The sequence below is a fragment of the Brassica napus genome, chromosome A1 (assembly GCF_020379485.1).
Source record: "Brassica napus cultivar Da-Ae chromosome A1, Da-Ae, whole genome shotgun sequence".
Lineage (NCBI taxonomy): Eukaryota > Viridiplantae > Streptophyta > Magnoliopsida > Brassicales > Brassicaceae > Brassica > Brassica napus.
In genome coordinates this window covers 17,458,514-17,478,006 of record NC_063434.1, presented here as the reverse complement: position 1 = coordinate 17,478,006, position 19,493 = coordinate 17,458,514, and the positions used below count along the sequence as shown (strand labels likewise).

The 19,493-nt window shown below is 44.9% G+C and overlaps 1 non-coding gene across 1 annotated transcript; it reads left to right on the top strand.

The window, feature by feature from the left end:
* Positions 1 to 3,813: 3,813 nt before the first annotated feature.
* On the top strand, positions 3,814 to 3,920 carry LOC125579293. Its single transcript, XR_007317253.1, has one exon. It is a non-coding gene; the product is annotated as a small nucleolar RNA R71 (small nucleolar RNA).
* The last annotated feature ends 15,573 nt before the right edge of the window (positions 3,921 to 19,493 follow it).

The following is a 19,493-nucleotide window of genomic DNA, read 5'->3' as shown; positions in this document are numbered from 1 at the left end:
CTGTGAACTTAAGTGGTGGCTTTTCAGCAGCTAGATAGTTCGCAATCTCAGCAAACCATGGGAGGTGAGGATATTGCTTTTGGATCAAGGCGACAGGATGTTTTGAGATGTGAGAACAATCGGGTGCCTTCCTCGGAGGTTGTTCCGCGATGCTGGAGCAGTCTGATGTGGTTCTTGGAGATTGTTCCGCGTAACACAGACCAATCGCGTTGACGTGTTCAACTGGGTGTTCCTCATCAAGAGTTGTGTCGTCCTCAATCTTCATTCTGGATAGATGGTCAGCGACCCCATTCTCGACACCTCTCTTATCTTTTATCTCTAGATCAAATTCTTGGAGAAGAAGAATCCACCTTAACAACCTCGGTTTCGCATCTTTCTTTGTGAGCAGGTACTTAAGAGCAGCATGGTCTGTGTGCACAATCACTTTAGATCCCACTAGGTAGGACCTAAATTTTTCGAAAGCAAAAACAATAGCCAGAAGCTCTTTCTCAGTTGTAGCGTATCTGCACTGAGCTTCATCCATAGTTTTGCTAGCGTAATAGATCACATGAAGTTTCTTGTCCTTACGCTGCCCAAGTACTGCTCCAACTGCAAAATCGCTTGCATCAGTCATGATTTCAAAGGGTAGGTCCCAGTCTGGTGGTTGCACAACAGGTGCGCTGACTAGAGCTCCCTTGATGGTGTGGAAAGCAGCTAGACACTCACTGTCGAAATCGAATTTGATCTCCTTACAGAGCAGTCTGGTGAGTGGTCTTGCTATCCTTGAGAAGTCCTGGATAAACCGTCGGTAAAACCCAGCGTGACCCAAGAAACTCCTGATGGCCTTCACGTTTGTTGGTGGTTGCAAACTCATCATCACCTCGATCTTTGCCTTATCCACCTCAATTCCTTTCTCGGAGATCTTGTGCCCTAGAACAATCCCGTCTGTGACCATGAAGTGGCATTTCTCCCAGTTGAGTACGAGGTGTTTCTCCTCACATCTTTTAAGAACCCTGCACAAGTTTGACAAACAGACATTAAAGGAGCTTCCATAGACGCTGAAATCGTCCATGAAAACTTCCATAATGTCTTCAATCAGGTCAGTAAAGATCGACATCATGCAGCGCTGGAATGTTGCTGGCGCATTGCACAAGCCGAATGGCATTCTCCTGTAAGCGTACGTTCCGTAGGGGCATGTGAACGTCGTCTTCTCCTGATCGTCTGGATGGATGGGAATCTGAAAGAAACCTGAATAACCATCTAAAAAGCAGTAATATGGGTGGTTAGCCAATCTCTCAAGCATTTGATCAATAAAAGGGAGTGGGAAGTGATCCTTTCTAGTTGCTGCATTTAATTTCCTGAAATCTATGCACATGCGATGTCCTGTCACTGTCCTAGTAGGGATCAATTCATTCTTTTCATTTGTGATAACAGTGATCCCACCTTTCTTAGGTACAACATGAACAGGACTGACCCATTTACTATCAGAAATCGCATAGATCACACCTGCTTCAAGAAGTTTCATTATCTCTTTCTTAACGACATCTTTTAGATTCGGGTTTAACCTCCTCTGATGTTCGACAGAAGTCATTGATTCATCTTCCAAGTGGATTCTATGCATGCATAAATCAGGCGAAATACCAGGGATGTCAGCTAGCGAATATCCTAATGCCTTACGATATTTTCTAAGCTCGCATAAAAGCAATGCAGTTTCCACATTATTCAGCTCAGCATTCACAATGACAGGATATGTGGAATTCGGACCTAAGAAAGCGTACCTGAGCCCTTTGGGAAGGGGTTTTAGCTCAACTTTGGGAGCCTTGAGCTCGCTCCAGGGATCCTCTGGTTGGTCCGGTTTAGGGGTCGCTCCAGATGGAGTGGTCTCGCACCTGTTGATATCCTCCCCCAGACTTAGACTCGCTACCATTCTCCCCATACTCCTTGCGGAGTCAAGCATCTTGGCATATCCATCAGCATCAATGTTCACCATACTCTGCTCGGCTTCAGCACGCACTAGTGCAAGTTCCAGTGGGTCTTCGGTAAGAATCTCCTCGATCATTCCTTCTTGTGGTTGGAGCGGATCAACCCCTTCATTGACCTCAAAGGTTTGCCCATCCAACATCGGCTTCTTTAGCAACTCATCCATTTCAAATTGCATAACGATGTCCCCAAGATTCAGATCAATCTTCCCCTGTCGCACATCAATGATAGCTCCGACAGTACATAAGAATGGTCTTCCCAAGATGAGAGGGTCCTTAGACTCTTCTTCCAATTCCAGAACAACGAAGTCTGCTGGAACAGAGGTGTTCCCCACTTTCACTTGGAGATCCTCTAGAATACCAACAGGAGATTTGACTGATCTGTCTGCGAAAACCAAGGACATCTTAGTTGGTTTGAAATGCGTGTATCCGAGTCGTAGAGCTACAGAGTATGGCATGAGATTCACGCTGGACCCAAGATCCACCAAGGAGCAGGCGAAAACTGTCTTCCCAATCTGGATAGAGAGGACAAATTTGCCGGGATCTCCTCGTTTTTTTATTTGCCTGTTCTGAAGCACTGCGCTGCACTCCTTGGAAACTGTCATGAACTCGCTCTCCTCTGATATTTTCCCTGAGATCAATCCCTTCATAAAGCTACGCATGGAGGGCATCATCTGGATCGCATCCATCAAGGGAAGTCGGACGGTTAGATCTTCCAGCATCTTCCTGCATTTTATTTCCTCTTTGTCCTTACGAGTGAGTGACCTTCGCTGGAACAGGGTAAGGGACTTTTGAAATGTATTCGCGAGGAGGAACAGCCTCTGGAATCGGGCGCACTGCTTCAGCTGGTTGTTCTAAGCCTGGCGAGACTGTTTCAACTACTGGCTCTGTATTCCCCTCATCTGCTTGGTCGGCTGGTGGTTGCTCTGACTCTTTCTGCTTGCCTTTCTCAGCCGCGGTGAACCTTCTCCTTTCTGGCTCGGAAAGTTGCTTCCCGCTTCTTAGCTGAACCGCATTGCACTCCTTGGGGTTTTTGTCTGTTTTACCAGGTAGAGTACCTTGCTGTCTCTTGACACTCTCGGCAGTCTGAGCTATCTGAATGTCCATCTGTCTCATATGGCTTGCGACATTATCATATTTGGTGCTCAGGTCTCCGAACATATGGTTCATCCTGGTATTGATCTCGGTAGTGACCTGGTTCAGCGCTTTCCCTTGGAGCTGTTGTCCTTGGAGGAGTTGCTGCAGCATGGTTTTAGTTTCATCTTGCGGAACAGCGACAGGGGTGGAGGTAGCGACTTGAGTGTTCTGGTGGTTCTGTATTTGAGGCTGATTGCTCTGCGGTTGGCTTAGAACATATGTTCGGGGTTGGTAGTTCTTCTGATATCCCGAATACTGGCCCTGGTTGTTCTGCGCCGGATCAACTTGTTTGTCCTGCTTAGGCCAGAAAAGTTGTGGATTGTTCCTTACGTTAGGGTTTGGGTGATAATTCTTCAGCTGCCACCCTTGTCCATTTACGTAACTCACTTCCTGCTGATCGTCTCCTGCCTGCTCAGCTTCAAACGCCTTGTCCCCCGCACTCTTCTCAGGAGATGCTTCTTCCATTATGAAGACCTGGCTCTGGTTTCCCTTCAGCAGTTGGTCCACTTTCGCCGCTAAATCGTCTATGCTGTTCACACTTTTGGAGCGATCATGCTCCTTGTTCTTGTTGAGTGAACTAGAAGCCATGTTCTCAATCAGCGCGAATGCACCAGGGGTGGTCTGAGTCATGAAGTCTCCGTTACTAGAGGAATCAAGGGTGTTTCGGTACTCATAGCTCACTCCATCGTAGAACACCTCCAATATGTAATCGTCATCAAACCCGTGGTGTGGACATTCCCTCTGGTACTCTTTATACCTCTCCCAAGCTTCATAAAAGGGTTCATCAGATTTCTGCTTGAAGTTGGAGATTCTATGCCTTAGAGCCGCGGTTTTGGACTTTGTGTAGAAGTGGCTCAGGAATGCTGATCGAACCTGGTCCCATGAGGTTAGAGAACCGGTTGGGAGAGATTGCAGCCAACGTGCCGCTTTCCCTTCAAGAGAAAATGGGAACAGCGTGCACTTGACGTAATCCGGTGGCACTCCATTTGAGCGAGAGAAATTGCAGATCCTCTCAAAGGCCTCTATGTGGTCCATTGGTATGTCTGAAGTGAGGCCACTGAATGTGCTCTTCTGTACCAGACCTATCAGTGCAGGTTTGATCTCATAATCCTGTCGAGTACAGGGTGGAGGGTTGATGGGAGAGCGGTTAGTAGCGAAATTCCTCGGAAGGTTTCGCTCCCCAATAAGAGCACCACGCTCCTCTCTCGCAGCGTTCTCGGCTGCTTGCTCTTGTGCAGCTTGTTGCTGATTCTGGATGGTTTGCTGCATCTGCTGTTGCTGATTCTGCATTTGTTGTTGATTGAGTGCCAATGCAGCAGTGAGGTCATCCATATTGCCATGATCACCCATGTTGGTGTCGGTTGTTCTTGGCTGTTGACGGTTCTGTCTTTCTAATCTTGCGAGTTCTTCGTTAGTCAGCTGATGTAGTGGTCCTTGTGCGTTGCTCCGAGTATGTCTACTGGTCATGCACTTGGATCATCTGTTCCAACAAAGAAGTAAAGCAAGTTAGATATCTCAGACTAAATATTAAACTGAAAAATAAAGGTAAAAGCTTAGTCCCCGTCGCAACGGCGCCAAAACTTGATACACTAAAAATGAATCCTTGCTACTGTCAAGTTAACAGTGGTAATTGTAATATTTGAGATTCAATCCAGAGGACCAGTTTACTCTTTACTCTTATGAGTTCAATGTCAAGCTGAGAAACAAGTGGGTTTTGAGAATTAATTGTGACAAAAGTAACAAGAATGCCTAGGTAATTTGAATTCAATTTAAATGAAGCTGGCTTAGGGTCAATGATCGGATGTTAATTGCAGAACTGAACAACTATTCAAGTGCGATGAAATGCGGTCTAGAACTCAGATCACTCAGCTGGAACAACTCACTATCGTGATCTTATTCCCTATGCGTGTCGGCCTTGAATCCTAAGCTCTCGCTTGGAACAAGACGCGAAAGCAAGCTTTAGATGCGAGATCTGATTAGTTCACTTAATACCCTAATATCTACTCTCGCTGATTAGGGATACTAAGCTCATTCAATATAGGTCGACTTATCTCCTAACGGTTAGCTAAAGGATTAAATCATAGATCCAACATTAAGTGATCAGTTCAATGCAGGCAGTAAGATCAATATGAATGAAGATAGTTGAGATCACTTATTTGTGTTCAGTTCATGCGGCTAACACCCTACAACCCTAAGCAAGCTTAGCCTACTACTCAATCATAAAGCAGGATGACACAGGCAAGATTTCTGAATAATACTGCATATAAAATAAGTAAAAAGACAAAGGGTTCAGGGTAATCTTCTCGTGAGAATGAGAGATGGAGCCTTCTCCCTTACAAGTTGCGTAAAATCCAAAAGAGCAATCTCGGTTTCTTGTAAAAACTAGTGTGTCTTTAAGAAAACGATAGCCTCCCCTTTTATAGGGAGGTGCTGGTGATAGGAGAATAAGAGAAAGAGAAAGTCGAAACTAGGGCAAACTCCAGAATAGGAAGTTTTCTTAATGATCGGGAGCAGTCTAATGCTTGATCTCTTCGGGAGCAACCCTTGGGTTGTTCTAAATGACTGTTCCACGTTGAACATCTGACTTCCTGAAACTTTCTCCTTTACTCTTTCACCTGTTCCTAACCTGGAATGATGTAAATTAAACACGAATTAGGACTGAAAATGAGCTCAAGGTGCACATGTATTGGTATTAAAAACACCACATATCATAGACCATGAGAAAACATCCTTCATGAAGTCCAGAGGGATCTACTGCTATAAGGTTATGCCTTTCGGCCTAAAGAATGCGGGATCGACCTATCAGCGGCTGGTGAACATGATGTTCGCAGACCAAATCAGGAGAACCATGGAGGTCTACACCGATGACATGCTGGTTAAATCCCTGGAAGCGGAAGACCACATATCTCACCTGCAACAAGCGTTCTCCACCTTCATGAAATATAACATGAAGCTCAACCCGGCTAAATGTTCATTTGGGGTCAACTCTGGCAAGTTCCTAGGGTACATTGTAACATACCAGGGAATCGAGGCCAACCCGGAGCAAATCAGGGCCATCCACTCGATCCCTTCCTCGAAGAACGTCAAGGAGTTTCAAAAGCTAATGGGAAGGATGGCAGCCTTGACAAATATCGATCGATCGTTTCTGAAGTGCAGATATCGATCGATTCTGAGTTACTACTGTCGATCGATGCTGAAGTCGGATCTTTTGTATCAGCTTCTTCTACTTTGCTCTGCTCTCCTGATACATGATATTCATCTTCCTTAACTGTATCATGGTTGACCAGCTTTTCTCTGTTCAGTTTGTCCTTCTGCTTACTCTCATCTGCATGATAAACCTGAATGTCTGGCTGCTTGACATGAGTTGTCGGTGTTCCAATATTTCCATTCTCCTCGCTGTAGACGAAGTCAAGAATCTGACTCATACTAATCATTATTCCTTTCTCCCGATCTTTAATCATTTTGTCAAGCCTTTTACTTCGAGTTGCTACAGCCTCGCTGAAAAATTTGCCTATGAAGGCTTCTTTGATGTCTTCCCAGCAGGTTAGAGATCTTGGTTGCAGCTTACTGAACCAGATAAAAGCATCTCTAGATAAACAATAGGGGAAGATCTTGCAGATAATGTGGTCTGCAGATATTTCATCGTGCTTGTTTGCTGAGGCTAACTCCTCAAGTCTCTTGATAAGATCTTTGGGATCCTCATGAAGAAGACCGTTAAATGGATCCTCACTTCCCCAATCATACCATTGACTTGTCAGATTAAAGGTATTCGTCATTGGAGGAACAGTGCCGCGATAAATAGTGTTTCGATGAACAGTGTTCGGATGAACAGTATCTCGATGAACAGTGTTCAGATGAACAGTATCGCGATGAACAGTGTTCGGATGAACATTATCGCGATGAACAGTGTTCGGATGAAGAGTATCACGATGAACAGTATCACGATGAACAGTGTTCGCGATACAAGGAGCTAGGGAACCGATTAGATCTAATAGTTATATGATTAAGCTAGGCTAATAGGTTTTAAAGCAGTAAATAAAGCAAGTAATAAATAAAGCAATAAACAAGATGAACAAGGTAATTGTTCAACTTGGCAAGGAGTAGTTTGATGGAAGGATGGTTGATAGATCTAAGGTTTCTATTCATGTGTCGGAGATTATAATTCCTATAGGTACCTATTTGTTGCATGCATGATATGTTAGAGCTCAACCGCTTAACTCAGTGATCAGCTGTCGCATGTTTTACTGGTTAATAAGCTAGATCTCGTGTCTCAACGGTTAGTATGTTGACAACGAAAGAGTGTCGATCGATGGTCCTATTGGGACATCGACCGATACACCTTTGCCTACGTCGACCGATAGTCAGTTGAGGACATCGACCGATACACCTGGGTTCTAACCAGGCCTATGCGCGAAATGATTTGCCCTATTAGGATCCTAAATTGGCGGTTAGCCCTCTCTAGCAATCCTAATATGATAGATAAATGTCAAGATGGGATAACAAGGATGCTTGTGTATGCAATCCTATGATCAATATTCTAGTTAATTACTCTAGAACAAGCAATAAGTATAGATCTATCATGAATATCACAACAAGGCAGATCTATAGTTTGGGGCTAATCCCACAAACCTATCTGAACCATGGATCTAACAGGTGGATCTACTCAGACATGAAAACAGAAATCATAGATGAATAGATAGAAAAACTGAAATAGAATAGATAAGAAAACCAATGGAGTTCCAGAAGGACTCTGATAGGAGTTCCTCCCTTCTCTCCTCTCAGAGAAACATTGAAACATAATGCTGATTGACCTGAGACCGGTGGCATTGGAAAGCTAACTCAAAGCTCAATCTTGTGTCAAAATATGGGCTCAATCAAACGGTCGGAAGCTCTCCATCCATAGCTAAACATCTGACACGTCTGTGCAACTCTGCATATCCAAAGGCTCCAAAAGACTCCAAAATCACCATATTTCTCCTAAACATCTCTGAACCTGTAAATACTCTAAATAGACTCCAAAACATAATAATTGTATCTTAAAACATTTTAAAACACTTATAGACCATGATTAAAAATGGATAAAATATATGGTCTATCACGTATAAACGGCAACGGTTAGCTGAACACCTCTAATTGTCTACGCTATACAAAGAATTTGAATGTTCTTCGGAATCGACGTTGTTTCGAAAGCGCTCTTTTTGTAAAATCGTAAAAACGCCTAAGTTGGAAAACGGCCCGAAATGGCCCAAAACCCGGCTAAGAGCCCACTTACGATTTTATACGAAATCAAGCCCAATCGTTATGACGGTTTATCTTTTGTTATGCAGGAGAAGATAAATGTCAAGTTCGGGGGATAAATGTGAAGTTGTCGAAGATAAATACAAAGATCGAAGAAAAATGGAATATTTTCGCGAAGTGATAAACTAGAACGAGGGCAGAAAGAGAAAGAGAAAACCGCCTCTATAGGAGTATAAATGGATGTCAAGGTCGAAGATGCAGAGGGACGCAATTTTTCTACTCAGAGCAAAAGGACATTAGCACTTGTAGCAATTTAGGTAATTTTCCGTTTTGTTATCGAGCTGCGACTTAACTAGATTTTTTCAGGTCTTAGGTGGTTAGAACTAGGATCTCGCCAACAGCTCTTACGGCCGAGGCCTTACCTGTTGTAAACGCTTATAAGCAAAATTCGGAGTAAGATCTTCTTTGCTCTCTTTTCGTTTCGTCAATTTCATACTTAGTATTTTTTTCGTATTCTGATTGCTTGGCGTGTGGTTTTGCAGATATCTGGGACCTCTGAAAAATTTAGGGTGTCCTATCTTTCCTAAATCAACAGACGGCCCAGGTCTGGCTTGCCATATGGCGAGCGAGGCGATCAAGTCTAGCACGCTATATGGCAAGAGGGACGGCCCAGGTCCGGCTCGCCATATGGCGAGCAGGATGGCCTAGGTCGATCGACAAACACCACTTGTCGTCGATCGACAGCGAAGCACGAAAGTGTTGGGGTCAAAATCGGTCACGACGGAGTCAATGTCTGAAAGTCCGTAAAAATCGGCATAAACGTTTTTACGAAAAGTAATCTTCGTAAAGATATCTTTACGAAGAGCCTTGCAGTAAAATCTCGTCCAAATCTCAATCGAACCACTAAATACCAATTGTCCGAAGGCAACGGACATGTATCCAAATCGGCCGCGGACAAGCTCGAGTATGGAAATCAGACCGCGGACAAGCCAAGCTCGATCGATACGCGGCGACCAAGCATGCACACAGCTCGGTCGCTACGTAGCGACCGAGCGTCTGTCTCGCTCGGTCGCTACGTAGCGAACGAGCCCGAGCCAAGCTCGGTCGCTACGTAGCGACCGAGCGTCCGTCTCGCTCGGTCGCTACGTCTCGCTCGGTCGCTACGTAGCGACCGAGCGTCCGTCTCGCTCGGTCGCTACGTAGCGACCGAGCGTCCGTCTCGCTCGGTCTCTACGTAGCGACCGAGCCTGAGCCAAGCTCGGTTGCTACGTAGCGATCGAGCGTCCGTCTCGCTCGGTCGCTACGTAGCGACCGGGCTCGAGCCAAAGTTCGGTCGCTGCGTAGCGACCGATCTCTTCCGAACATCGGTATGAAACCAGTCCATGCATTCTCGTCAAACCTTCAAATGCTATCTCTCAAAGACCGTAGCGAGCTCATTCTATGTTTTCCGCTATTCTAAATCATCGATCAAACTTCGCGGATTAGAAACCGCGGAAAGTTCTTTCTTTGTTGAAAGAAATCGTAGTAAACTCTTCGAGTCGGAAGACGGCCCAAAGGGACCTAAAACACGACTCGAGGCCCATCCTGCGATTTCTTAACCAAAAGCCCGTAAACAACAGCCCGGTTTACACTTGGTCCACAAGGAAGGATAAATGTCAAGTTTCCGCGGATAAATACGGAAGTTTTGAAGATAATTGTGAAAATCGGGAAAAATGGAATATCTCCATTTTTATGCTATGACGGCTTAAGGGCAGAAGAGTAAAAGCGTAAACCGACTTTGGAGCTAGTATATAAGGAGTCCTAGGCGAGGAGCATGGGGGAGAGCTTTTTAGACTCGGAATTCTCTGCACTTAGAAACTTTAGGCTTTATTCTCGACAAGTTCGGTTTCTATGACTGTCACTCAATTACTAGACGAAATCGCCCAGGCAGTTCGATCTCTTGTCCAGCTCTATCAATTGAACTACGTTCGGCTTGATCTTCGAAAGGGGTACGTAGGCAGCCTTTAACAAGGTTCAGTCCGAAATCAATCAAAAACCTTTTATATATCTTTTTCGTCTTTTGTTATCGAGCTGCGACTCAACTAGGTTTGAGCTTTTAGGCTGCTAGAACTAGGTAACTCGCTGATAGCCTTTGCGGCCAAAGCTTTTATGATCTCTTGTAATGATCGCAACGCTCTTACGCAGATTCGAAATAAGATCTACTGTTTTCTCTAAACTCGTTTGTTATCTTTTCACGATTTCCACATATATTTGGTCACTTGTCGTTGGCTCTCGCAGAGATCCGGGACCTCTAGGAAATTAGGGTTTTCCTAGTTTCCTTATTTAAACGGAAATCGACAGTGTGAATTTCGGTTCCCACAGTTTGGCGCTAGAAGGAGGGGGGGGGGTTACGGATTACTCTTACTCATGGCCACAAAACGCTTGATCGAAACGATGTTTGGATATATGAAAGACAAACTCGCAGCACTGACTGCTCCTATGGCCAACGCTTACGCAAACGCCGTAGTTTTCAACAAAATCGAAAACTTAGTCCGACCTTCCGCCACAGGAAGAGCACTAAAACAAGCTTGCGATTTCTCCCTGTAAACAAGAAGGGAAACGATAAATCTTATTAAACCGTAAACAAATCTCGATGCGTAAGGGTTTTACCAAAACACGTTTTCCGAAAATATTTCGGAAGGATAAAACTTGTTCTCCCAAAAAAACCGCTGAAAAACCCCTACGTTAATCGCGGAAAAAGGAAACACAACATAACGATTACACAGCTCGGTCGCTACGTAGCGACCAAGCACGCACACTGCTCGGTCGCTACGTAGCGACCGAGCACGCACACGTGCTCGGTCGCTACGTAGCGACCGAGCACACGCGCTGCTCGGTCGCTACGTAGCGACCGAGCACACACGCTGCTCGGTCGCTACGTAGCGACCGAGCACACGCGCTGCTCGGTCGCTATGTAGCGACCGAGCACACACGCTGCTCGGTCGCTACGTAGCGACCGAGCACACACGCTGCTCGGTCGCTTAGCGACCGAGCACGCACACGGCTTGGTCGCTACGTAGCGACCGAGCACACACGCTGCTCGGTCGCTACGTAGTGACCGAGCACACACACTGCTCGGTCGCTACGTAGTGACCGAGCTCAAGCCAACTCTCCACTCGCTACATAGCGACCTGTAAGGCCTCAGAAAGGTCCTCCTTTTGGTTCTTTTTTGAATCCTCGTCGAAACACTTTTCGTTTCGTCTCAATCGGAGTTTCTGTTGAAATTTTACGACGAAAACAAGTAGGACTCTTCTCGGCTTGCTTCCACTCGCTACGTAGCGACCTGTCAGACTGTCAGTCGCTACGTAGCAACCTGTAAGGCCTCAGAAAGGTCCTCCTTTGGGTTCTCTTTTGAATCCTCGTCGAGACGCTTTTTGTTTCGTCTCAATCGGAGTTTCCGTTGAGATTTTACGACGAAAACAAGTGGGACTCGTCTCGGCTTGCTTCCACTCGCTACGTAGCGACCTGTCAGACTTTCAGTCGCTACGTAGCGACCTGTAAGGCCTCAGAAAGGTCCTCCTTTGGGTTCTCTTTTGAATCCTCGTCGAAACGCTTTTCGTTTCGTCTCAATCGGAGTTTCCGTTGAGATTTTACGACGAAAACAAGTGAGATTTTACGACGAAAACAAGTGGGACTCGTCTCGGCTTGCTTCCACTTGCTACGTAGCGACCTGTCAGACTGTCAGTCGCTACGTAGCGACCTGTAAGGCCTCAGAAGGTCCTCCTTTGGGTTGTCTTTTGAATCCTCGTTGAAACGCTTTTCGTTTCGTCTCAATCGGAGTTTCCGTTTAGATTTTACGACGAAAACAAGCAGGACTCTTCTCGGCTTGCTTCCACTCGCTACGTAGCGACCTGTCAGACTGTCAGTCGCTACGTAGCGACCTGTAAGGCCTCAGAAAGGTCCTCCTTTGGGTTGTCTTTTGAATCCTCATCGAAACGCTTTTCGTTTCGTCTCAATCGGAGTTTCCGTTGAGATTTTACGACGAAAACAAGTAGGACGCTTCTCGGCTTGCTTCCATTCGCTACGTAGCGACCTGTCAGTCACTACGTAGCGACCTGTATGTCCTTAAAGGGTTCCTCCTTTGCGTTCTCCTTTGAATCCTCTTCGAAACGCTTTTCGTTTCGTCTCAATCGGAGTTTCCGTTGAGATTTTACGACGAAAACAAGTGGGACTCGTCTCGGCTCCCTTCCACTCGCTATAGCGACCGAGATGACATCCTCACTCGCTATAGCGACCTGTCAGGCCTCAAAGGGGTCCTCCTTTGCGTTCTCCTTTGAATTCTCATCGAAACGCTTTTCGTTTCGTCTCAATCGGAGTTTCCGTTGAGATTTTACGACAAAAACAAGTAAACCTCATCTTAAACTCCTTGGCTTGTTTCTGCTCACCCTACCTCCATCTTTGCGTTCACTTTCGAATCTCGATCGAAACGTCTCTTGTTTCGCCTCGATTGAAGTTACCATTGAGACTTTACGATATAAAAAAAACCCGCAAAGACCTATTTTCTCGCATGGATTCAGATTAATCGTATAAAACGGCAATGGTTAACTTAACACCTTAGCCGCCTTAACTATACGATTACGTTGAACCTTTTTACAAAAATCGACGTCTTATCTAAGGAGAAGATAACAGTCAAGTTCGGAAGATAAATGTCAAGTTTCAAAGGATAAACACCAATATCGGAAATGGCGAACATACACGAGAATAGGAAACGGAAATGAGCACGCAAAACTGAGAAGGGACAAAACTGCATCTTCGAGAGAACTAAGGTATTTCCGACTTGAAATTTTTGAAATCAGACTTGGAATTTTCGTAGGAAATTACTTTGAGGCTGCCATAGAACTTTAGGGAACGTAAAACCTAGGCGGATAGTCTAGCGAACTAAGTTTTAAGCGATTTTTCCTGTCTCGATATATTGTTCCATAATTGTTCATCCAGATCTTGCAAACCGATCTAAACTCTCCGAAAGTCGAGAAACGATCGCCACGCATATGAAGCTCGCTTCCTAAAAAGAGAAAAAGTTAGAGACATGAACGTCGTCTTAAAACCGATTCATTTCTGGCAATTTCCTCGGAACCGACATATCCCAAGTCGTCAACGTGGAAACAACCAAATCACAGTCCAAGCGTAACCTATGAAAAACGTCCCGCGACTAGATCGTATTGAAATAAACTTCGGTAATACTCCATGGGTAACTCCAAGCAACTTTCACCTAAGATCAAAATCACAGCGGGAACGTTTCTCGTAGAACCCGCAGAAACAATGCTACTTTGACATATGTATACATATCACTGAGTTACGACCTTCGTAAAATCGGTTATGTGATATGATAAATTATCGTATAGCCCACAGTCGGAAATCATATGATAAATTCTTCGTAACGAAACTAAGTCCTAACAACCAAACGGTTAACAGAAAATCTAAACTTTTCGAAAATTGACCAAGTTCAATACGCTCCACAATTCACTTTAAGCCCGCAACGTTTTAACCATAATACGCGGCATGTAAGGAAATAATCGTAACAAAGCTTCTAGAGCTATACGAAACATCCTAAAAAGTGCACGAAATACATCTCGGAAGGCCAACACTTCACAAAAGCACTATGAAGGAAAACGCTTGTTCCCACGGACAAATTTACACGACACCTCAGTCATAATTCCTCGATCGCAAATAAAACTATTAGCATCCAAACATGAACAACAATTTTGGCTGCGAAAATTCGTAGTCAAACTAGAATTTTTTTCAAACGCATGGCTAAGACTACACCCTTGCAACATCGCGAAATATCTTCAAGCCCGCGAACATTTCAAGCACAAAACGTGGCATACGAAAGAATAACAAATCTTCAGCATCGCGAGACGTCGCAGACGCCTGAAGATTAGTTCTTCGACGAAATTTCCTTCCTCGATAAAAACACCTTCATGGAAGACCAAACAGTCATACGCACTAACATCTTCTCAAAAAATATTCTTCGCGAAGACTCGAAACGGTATTTTTTACCATTAAGTTTGTTGCTGATCACAACAAACTCTCAACGTCCTAAACAGACATAGCCATCTCACGAAGATGACTCTCTTACATCCGACACAAGGATAATAGCGCCATAAAAGAAATCCGAAATTTTGGTCCGGCACTTCCGGTCTCCGGAGAGATGCTCGATTCGTATCAAACAAGTCGTATAAGCCGAGAACCTATCGCGGACTTTAAATCGATACGAATCAGGAAGAAATCGCAACAGGAAAAACGATAGCCGGCCAGTCAACGCACAATCCTTAAACCAAAAGTAAACCTAGGTCTTGCCCTAAACCCAGCGCACTGGTCTCTAACATCTCTAGGCATAGTATCAAACACCCTGATACGAGATCCCAAAATTTGTCTCTTTGCCAATATTCGAACGTCTTCAGAAAATCCCGTAAGTTTACACACTGCGGAAAACTCTCGAAACAGATTATGGATATGGCAATTCACACAGAGTTAGATTACGAGACGACAACTCGTAGTCTTCCCTCTACACCCATACAAAATGCCATCGGCAGCAACACGCCTTATAACCGCTACATAAAAACTAGACCATAAAGGTCCTACTGAAAAACTAGTCATAAGAACCTTAACTCCAAGACGAACTACGAAAGGCTTGATCCCTTCAACAAGGGTACGTAGGCAGCCGTAATAAGGCGCAGCCCCAATCTTATCGTGTTTCTACTTTTAGGGGAGCGAGAAGATCACTTACCACAGACCTTTTCAACCATTAATTCCGCCTAACTCACCTAACTTGCCTAACTTGCCAAGCCACTCGCTAGAACTTCACGCTAGAAGCTCATGGTTCTAACGAGCTGGGGGGCTAACTGTTGGGGTCATAATCGATCACGACGGAATCAATGTCTGAAAGTCCGTAAAAATCGGCATAAACGTTTTTACGAAAAGTAATCTTCGTAAAGATATCTTTACGAAGAGCCTTGCAGTAAAATCTCGTCCAAATCTCAATCGAACAACTAAATACCAATTGTCCGAAGGCAACGGACATGTATCCAAATCGCCCGCGGACAAGCTCGAGTATGGAAATCAGACCGCGGACAAGCCAAGCTCGATCGATACGCGGCGACCAAGCATGCACACAGCTCGGTCGCTACATAGCGACCGAGCTCGAGCCAAGCTCGGTCGCTACGTAGCGACCGAGCGTCCGTCTCGCTCGGTCGCTACGTAGCGACCGGGCTCGAGCCAAAGTTCGGTCGCTGGGTAGCGACCGATCTCTTCCAAACATCGGTATGAAACCAGTCCATGCATTCTCGTCAAACCTTCAAATGCTATCTCTCGAAGACCGTAGCGAGCTCAGTCTATGTTTTCCGCTATTCTAAATCATCGATCAAACTTCGCGGATTAGAAACCGCGGAAAGTTCTTTCTTTGTTGAAAGAAATCGTAGAAAACTCTTCGAGTCGGAAGACGGCCCAAAGGGACCTAAAACACGACTCGAGGCCCATCCTGCGATTTCTTAACCAAAAGCCCGTAAACCACAGCCCGGTTTACACTTGGTCCACAAGGAAGGATAAATGTCAAGTTTCCGCGGATAAATACGGAAGTTTTGAAGATAATTGTGAAAATCGGGAAAAATGGAATATCTCCATTTTTATGCTATGACGGCTTAAGGGCAGAAGAGTAAAAGCGTAAACCGACTTTGGAGCTAGTATATAAGGAGTCCTAGGCGAGGAGCATGGGGGAGAGCTTTTTAGACTAGGAATTCTCTGCACTTAGAAACTTTAGGCTTTATTCTCGACAAGTTCGGTTTCTTTGACTGGCACTCAATTACTAGATGAACTCGCCCAGGCAGTTCGATCTCTTGTCCAGCTCTATCAATTGAACTACGTTCGGCTTGATCCTCGAAAGGGGTACGTAGGCAGCCTTTAACAAGGTTTAGTCCGAAATCAATCAAAAACCTTTTATATATCTTTTTCGTCTTTTGTTATCGAGCTGCGACTCAACTAGGTTTGAGCTTTTAGGCTGCTAGAACTAGGTAACTCGCTGATAGCCTTTGCGGCCAAAGCTTTTATGATCTCTTGTAATGATCGCAACGCTCTTACGCAGATTCGAAATAAGATCTACTGTTTTCTCTAAACTCGTTTGTTATCTTTTCACGATTTCCACATATATTTGGTCACTTGTCGTTGGCTCTCGCAGAGATCCGGGACCTCTGGGAAATTAGGGTTTTCCTAGTTTCCTTATTTAAACGGAAATCGACAGTGCGAATTTTGGTTCCCACAGAAAGCAGGCCGCTTTTTCATGACCGACTTGAGCTATGATTACTAGAAACATGCGACAACTGATTTAGTTAAGAATAGTGAACCTATCAATCAACTCGCTAACGCTTGCCTAAGGAAGCATCGATCAACGCCAATTCAATAGAATCAATCGATGCTCGATCTATATCAACAAGCGACAACTGAGATATGGGACTTAGTCAATAGAATTGATTCTCAGCAGAAGCTGGATCCCTTTTGCATTAGACTTCGACTTCTAGGATTGTGTTGGGGTCGAAAACTGTCATCTTGAAATCAACGTCTAGGATCGATACTCTCAAGGAACTTTCTCAAAATAACTTCAGAAAAAGTACCAAAGTAGAACTCGTCAGAACATCGAAGAGCTGTATCCAGGAGCTCGCCGTATGACGAGCAGGACGGCCCAGGTCCAACTTGCCATATGGCGAGCGGGACGGCCCAGGTCCAGCTTGCCATATGGTGAACAGGACGGCCCAGGTCTGGCTTGCCATTTGGTGAGCGGACGATCAAGTCCGGCTTGCCATATGGCGAGCGGGACGGCCCAGGTCTGGCTCGTCATTTAGTGAGCGGGACGATCAAGTACAGCTCACTATATGGCAAGCGGGACGCCCCAGGTCCGGTTCTTCGTATGGCCCAGGTCCGGCTTGCCTTATGACGACCGGGACGTTCCGAAGTCGAGCTCGCCATATGGCCAGCAGTGCTATCCAATCCGGCTTACTACCAAAGCCAAGATTCCTTTCTTTGTGCCTCGAGTGAACCATCTATTGTTTCGTCACGATTGGAGTTATCGTTGAGACTGTCCCATAAAAACCACAAAGACTAGTTTTCTCGTATGAGTTCGAATCAATCGTATAAAACAGTAATGGTTAACTAAATACCAAATTTGCCTTAACTATATGATGGATTTAAGTTATTTCGTAAAACCGACGTCGTACCAAAGGTGATTTCTCAAAGAAATCGTAAAAACGTGTAAGTCGGAAAACAGTTTGAAAAGGTCTTAAACGCGACCAGAAGCCCACTTACGAGTTTGACAAAGATAGGCACATGGTTACTATGACGGTTTATCTATTATTTGCAAGAGAAGATAAATGTCAAGTTTCCACAGATAATTACGAAGATCGGGAGAAATTGCATAATTCTGAGAAGAGATGGGCTTGGGCCCGAAGGCAAAAGAGGAAAGGGCGACTTATGTAGGCACGGATTGATCGAATGGGTGGGACGAACTGAAGGACAGATGCGGGACGGATCCGGTACGGACGGACAGTTTGAGCGGCTGCGTGTTCGACTAGGATTCCTTGGACACGATTTGTACCTGACAAATAGAATCTTTTTTATGAGTTGTTAGGTTTAGGATAAACTAGAAACAGAGAAGAAACTTTATGAATGATTTTTATGAGGTTTTTCTTTTATGATCTAAAACGAAAACAACAAGCAAAGAAGAACAGATTTGCGATTCTAAATGATAAGCAAAGGAAAGAGATAGAGAGATGGAGGATAGGATCTGTTGCTGGACGTATGTCTCTCTCAACAAGATCAGCGGATGGATTTATGGATAGAGATGCTTCCGGCTCTTGCTGGACGTGTGTCTCTCTCATGATCGGACAAGGAATAGAATGGATCAATGGACTCCACAAAGAACAATGGCCGGCTCTTTGATATGTCTAGAACGTTCCTCTCAATTGTTTGTCACGATTGAAAGGCGTAGGGTTTTGCTAGGGGCAAACTGACTCATATATTATCTTGTGTAAAAATACAAGGCCACTTATAAGGGGGTTTAAATACCCGATGCAGCTTTGCCCTTCTAGGGGACTTGAAGCAAAACAACATAGACACTCTTGGACTCTAAAATAGAAAGGCCTAACATAAACGGCCAACTTTACTTGGACTCTAAAGCAAGGCTAACAAAGGCCTGAATTATTGGAGTACTCAAAAGAAAAGGACTTAACAATTTGCTCATAATGTCTTAAACCAAATCGAAATAAATAAACCAGACACAAATCAAAAACAATAAACGGGATAGAAATCAGATTGAAATCTCACATGCTTACCTTATTCGGACGGACGGCTAAGTCTCTGAACCGGGATCAGTTGGGACGGATGAACCGAGACTGAATGTGGAGATGATTAAGCCGGGATGGTTCTAATTAGTCAAGGGGAACTGGATTAAACGGGACAGGTCTTGAACCTCAACTGGACCGGTGGGATCTTCAAGCTTTAACTCGGCCATCTCTTGAATCAGCAATAATTTGAAGCCGGTCTGGTCTTGCTCAAGTATTTCTTGGACGGCCTTGGTAAACCCAGCTCTTATAACCCGCACACCTGACCTGGTCGTAGGACCCTTGTGGACTAGGGGAACCTCAGCTTGTGGTGCTGTAACATCCCCTCCCCTTGAAAAGGTTCTGTCCTCAGAACTTCTTCATCACCTGCAATATAAGGAGCCAAATCAGATACATTGAACGTTGGGGAAACTTTAAACTCACCTTGTATTTTAAGACTATAGGTGTTGTTGTTGATCTTCTCAAGCACCCGAAATGGTTCGTCTCTCCTAGGGGATAGCTTGGACTTCCTCTCTTCAGGAAACCGTTCTGGCCGCATGTGGAGCCACACCCAGTCGCCTGGTTTAAAAATAACCTCCTTACTGCCTTGGTTGAGTTTAGCTCAGTTCTTCTCAGCCTTCTTCTCTATGTTCTCCATGACTTCCTGGTGCATGTTCTTTACGAACTCGGCCTTGTGGGCACCACTTTGGCTAACCTGCGTAGATAGTGGTAAGGGGGAGAGATCCATCGGCGTCTCTAGATTAAACCATATACGACCTCAAAAGGAGAATGGTTAGTGATAGAGTGCTTGGCAAGG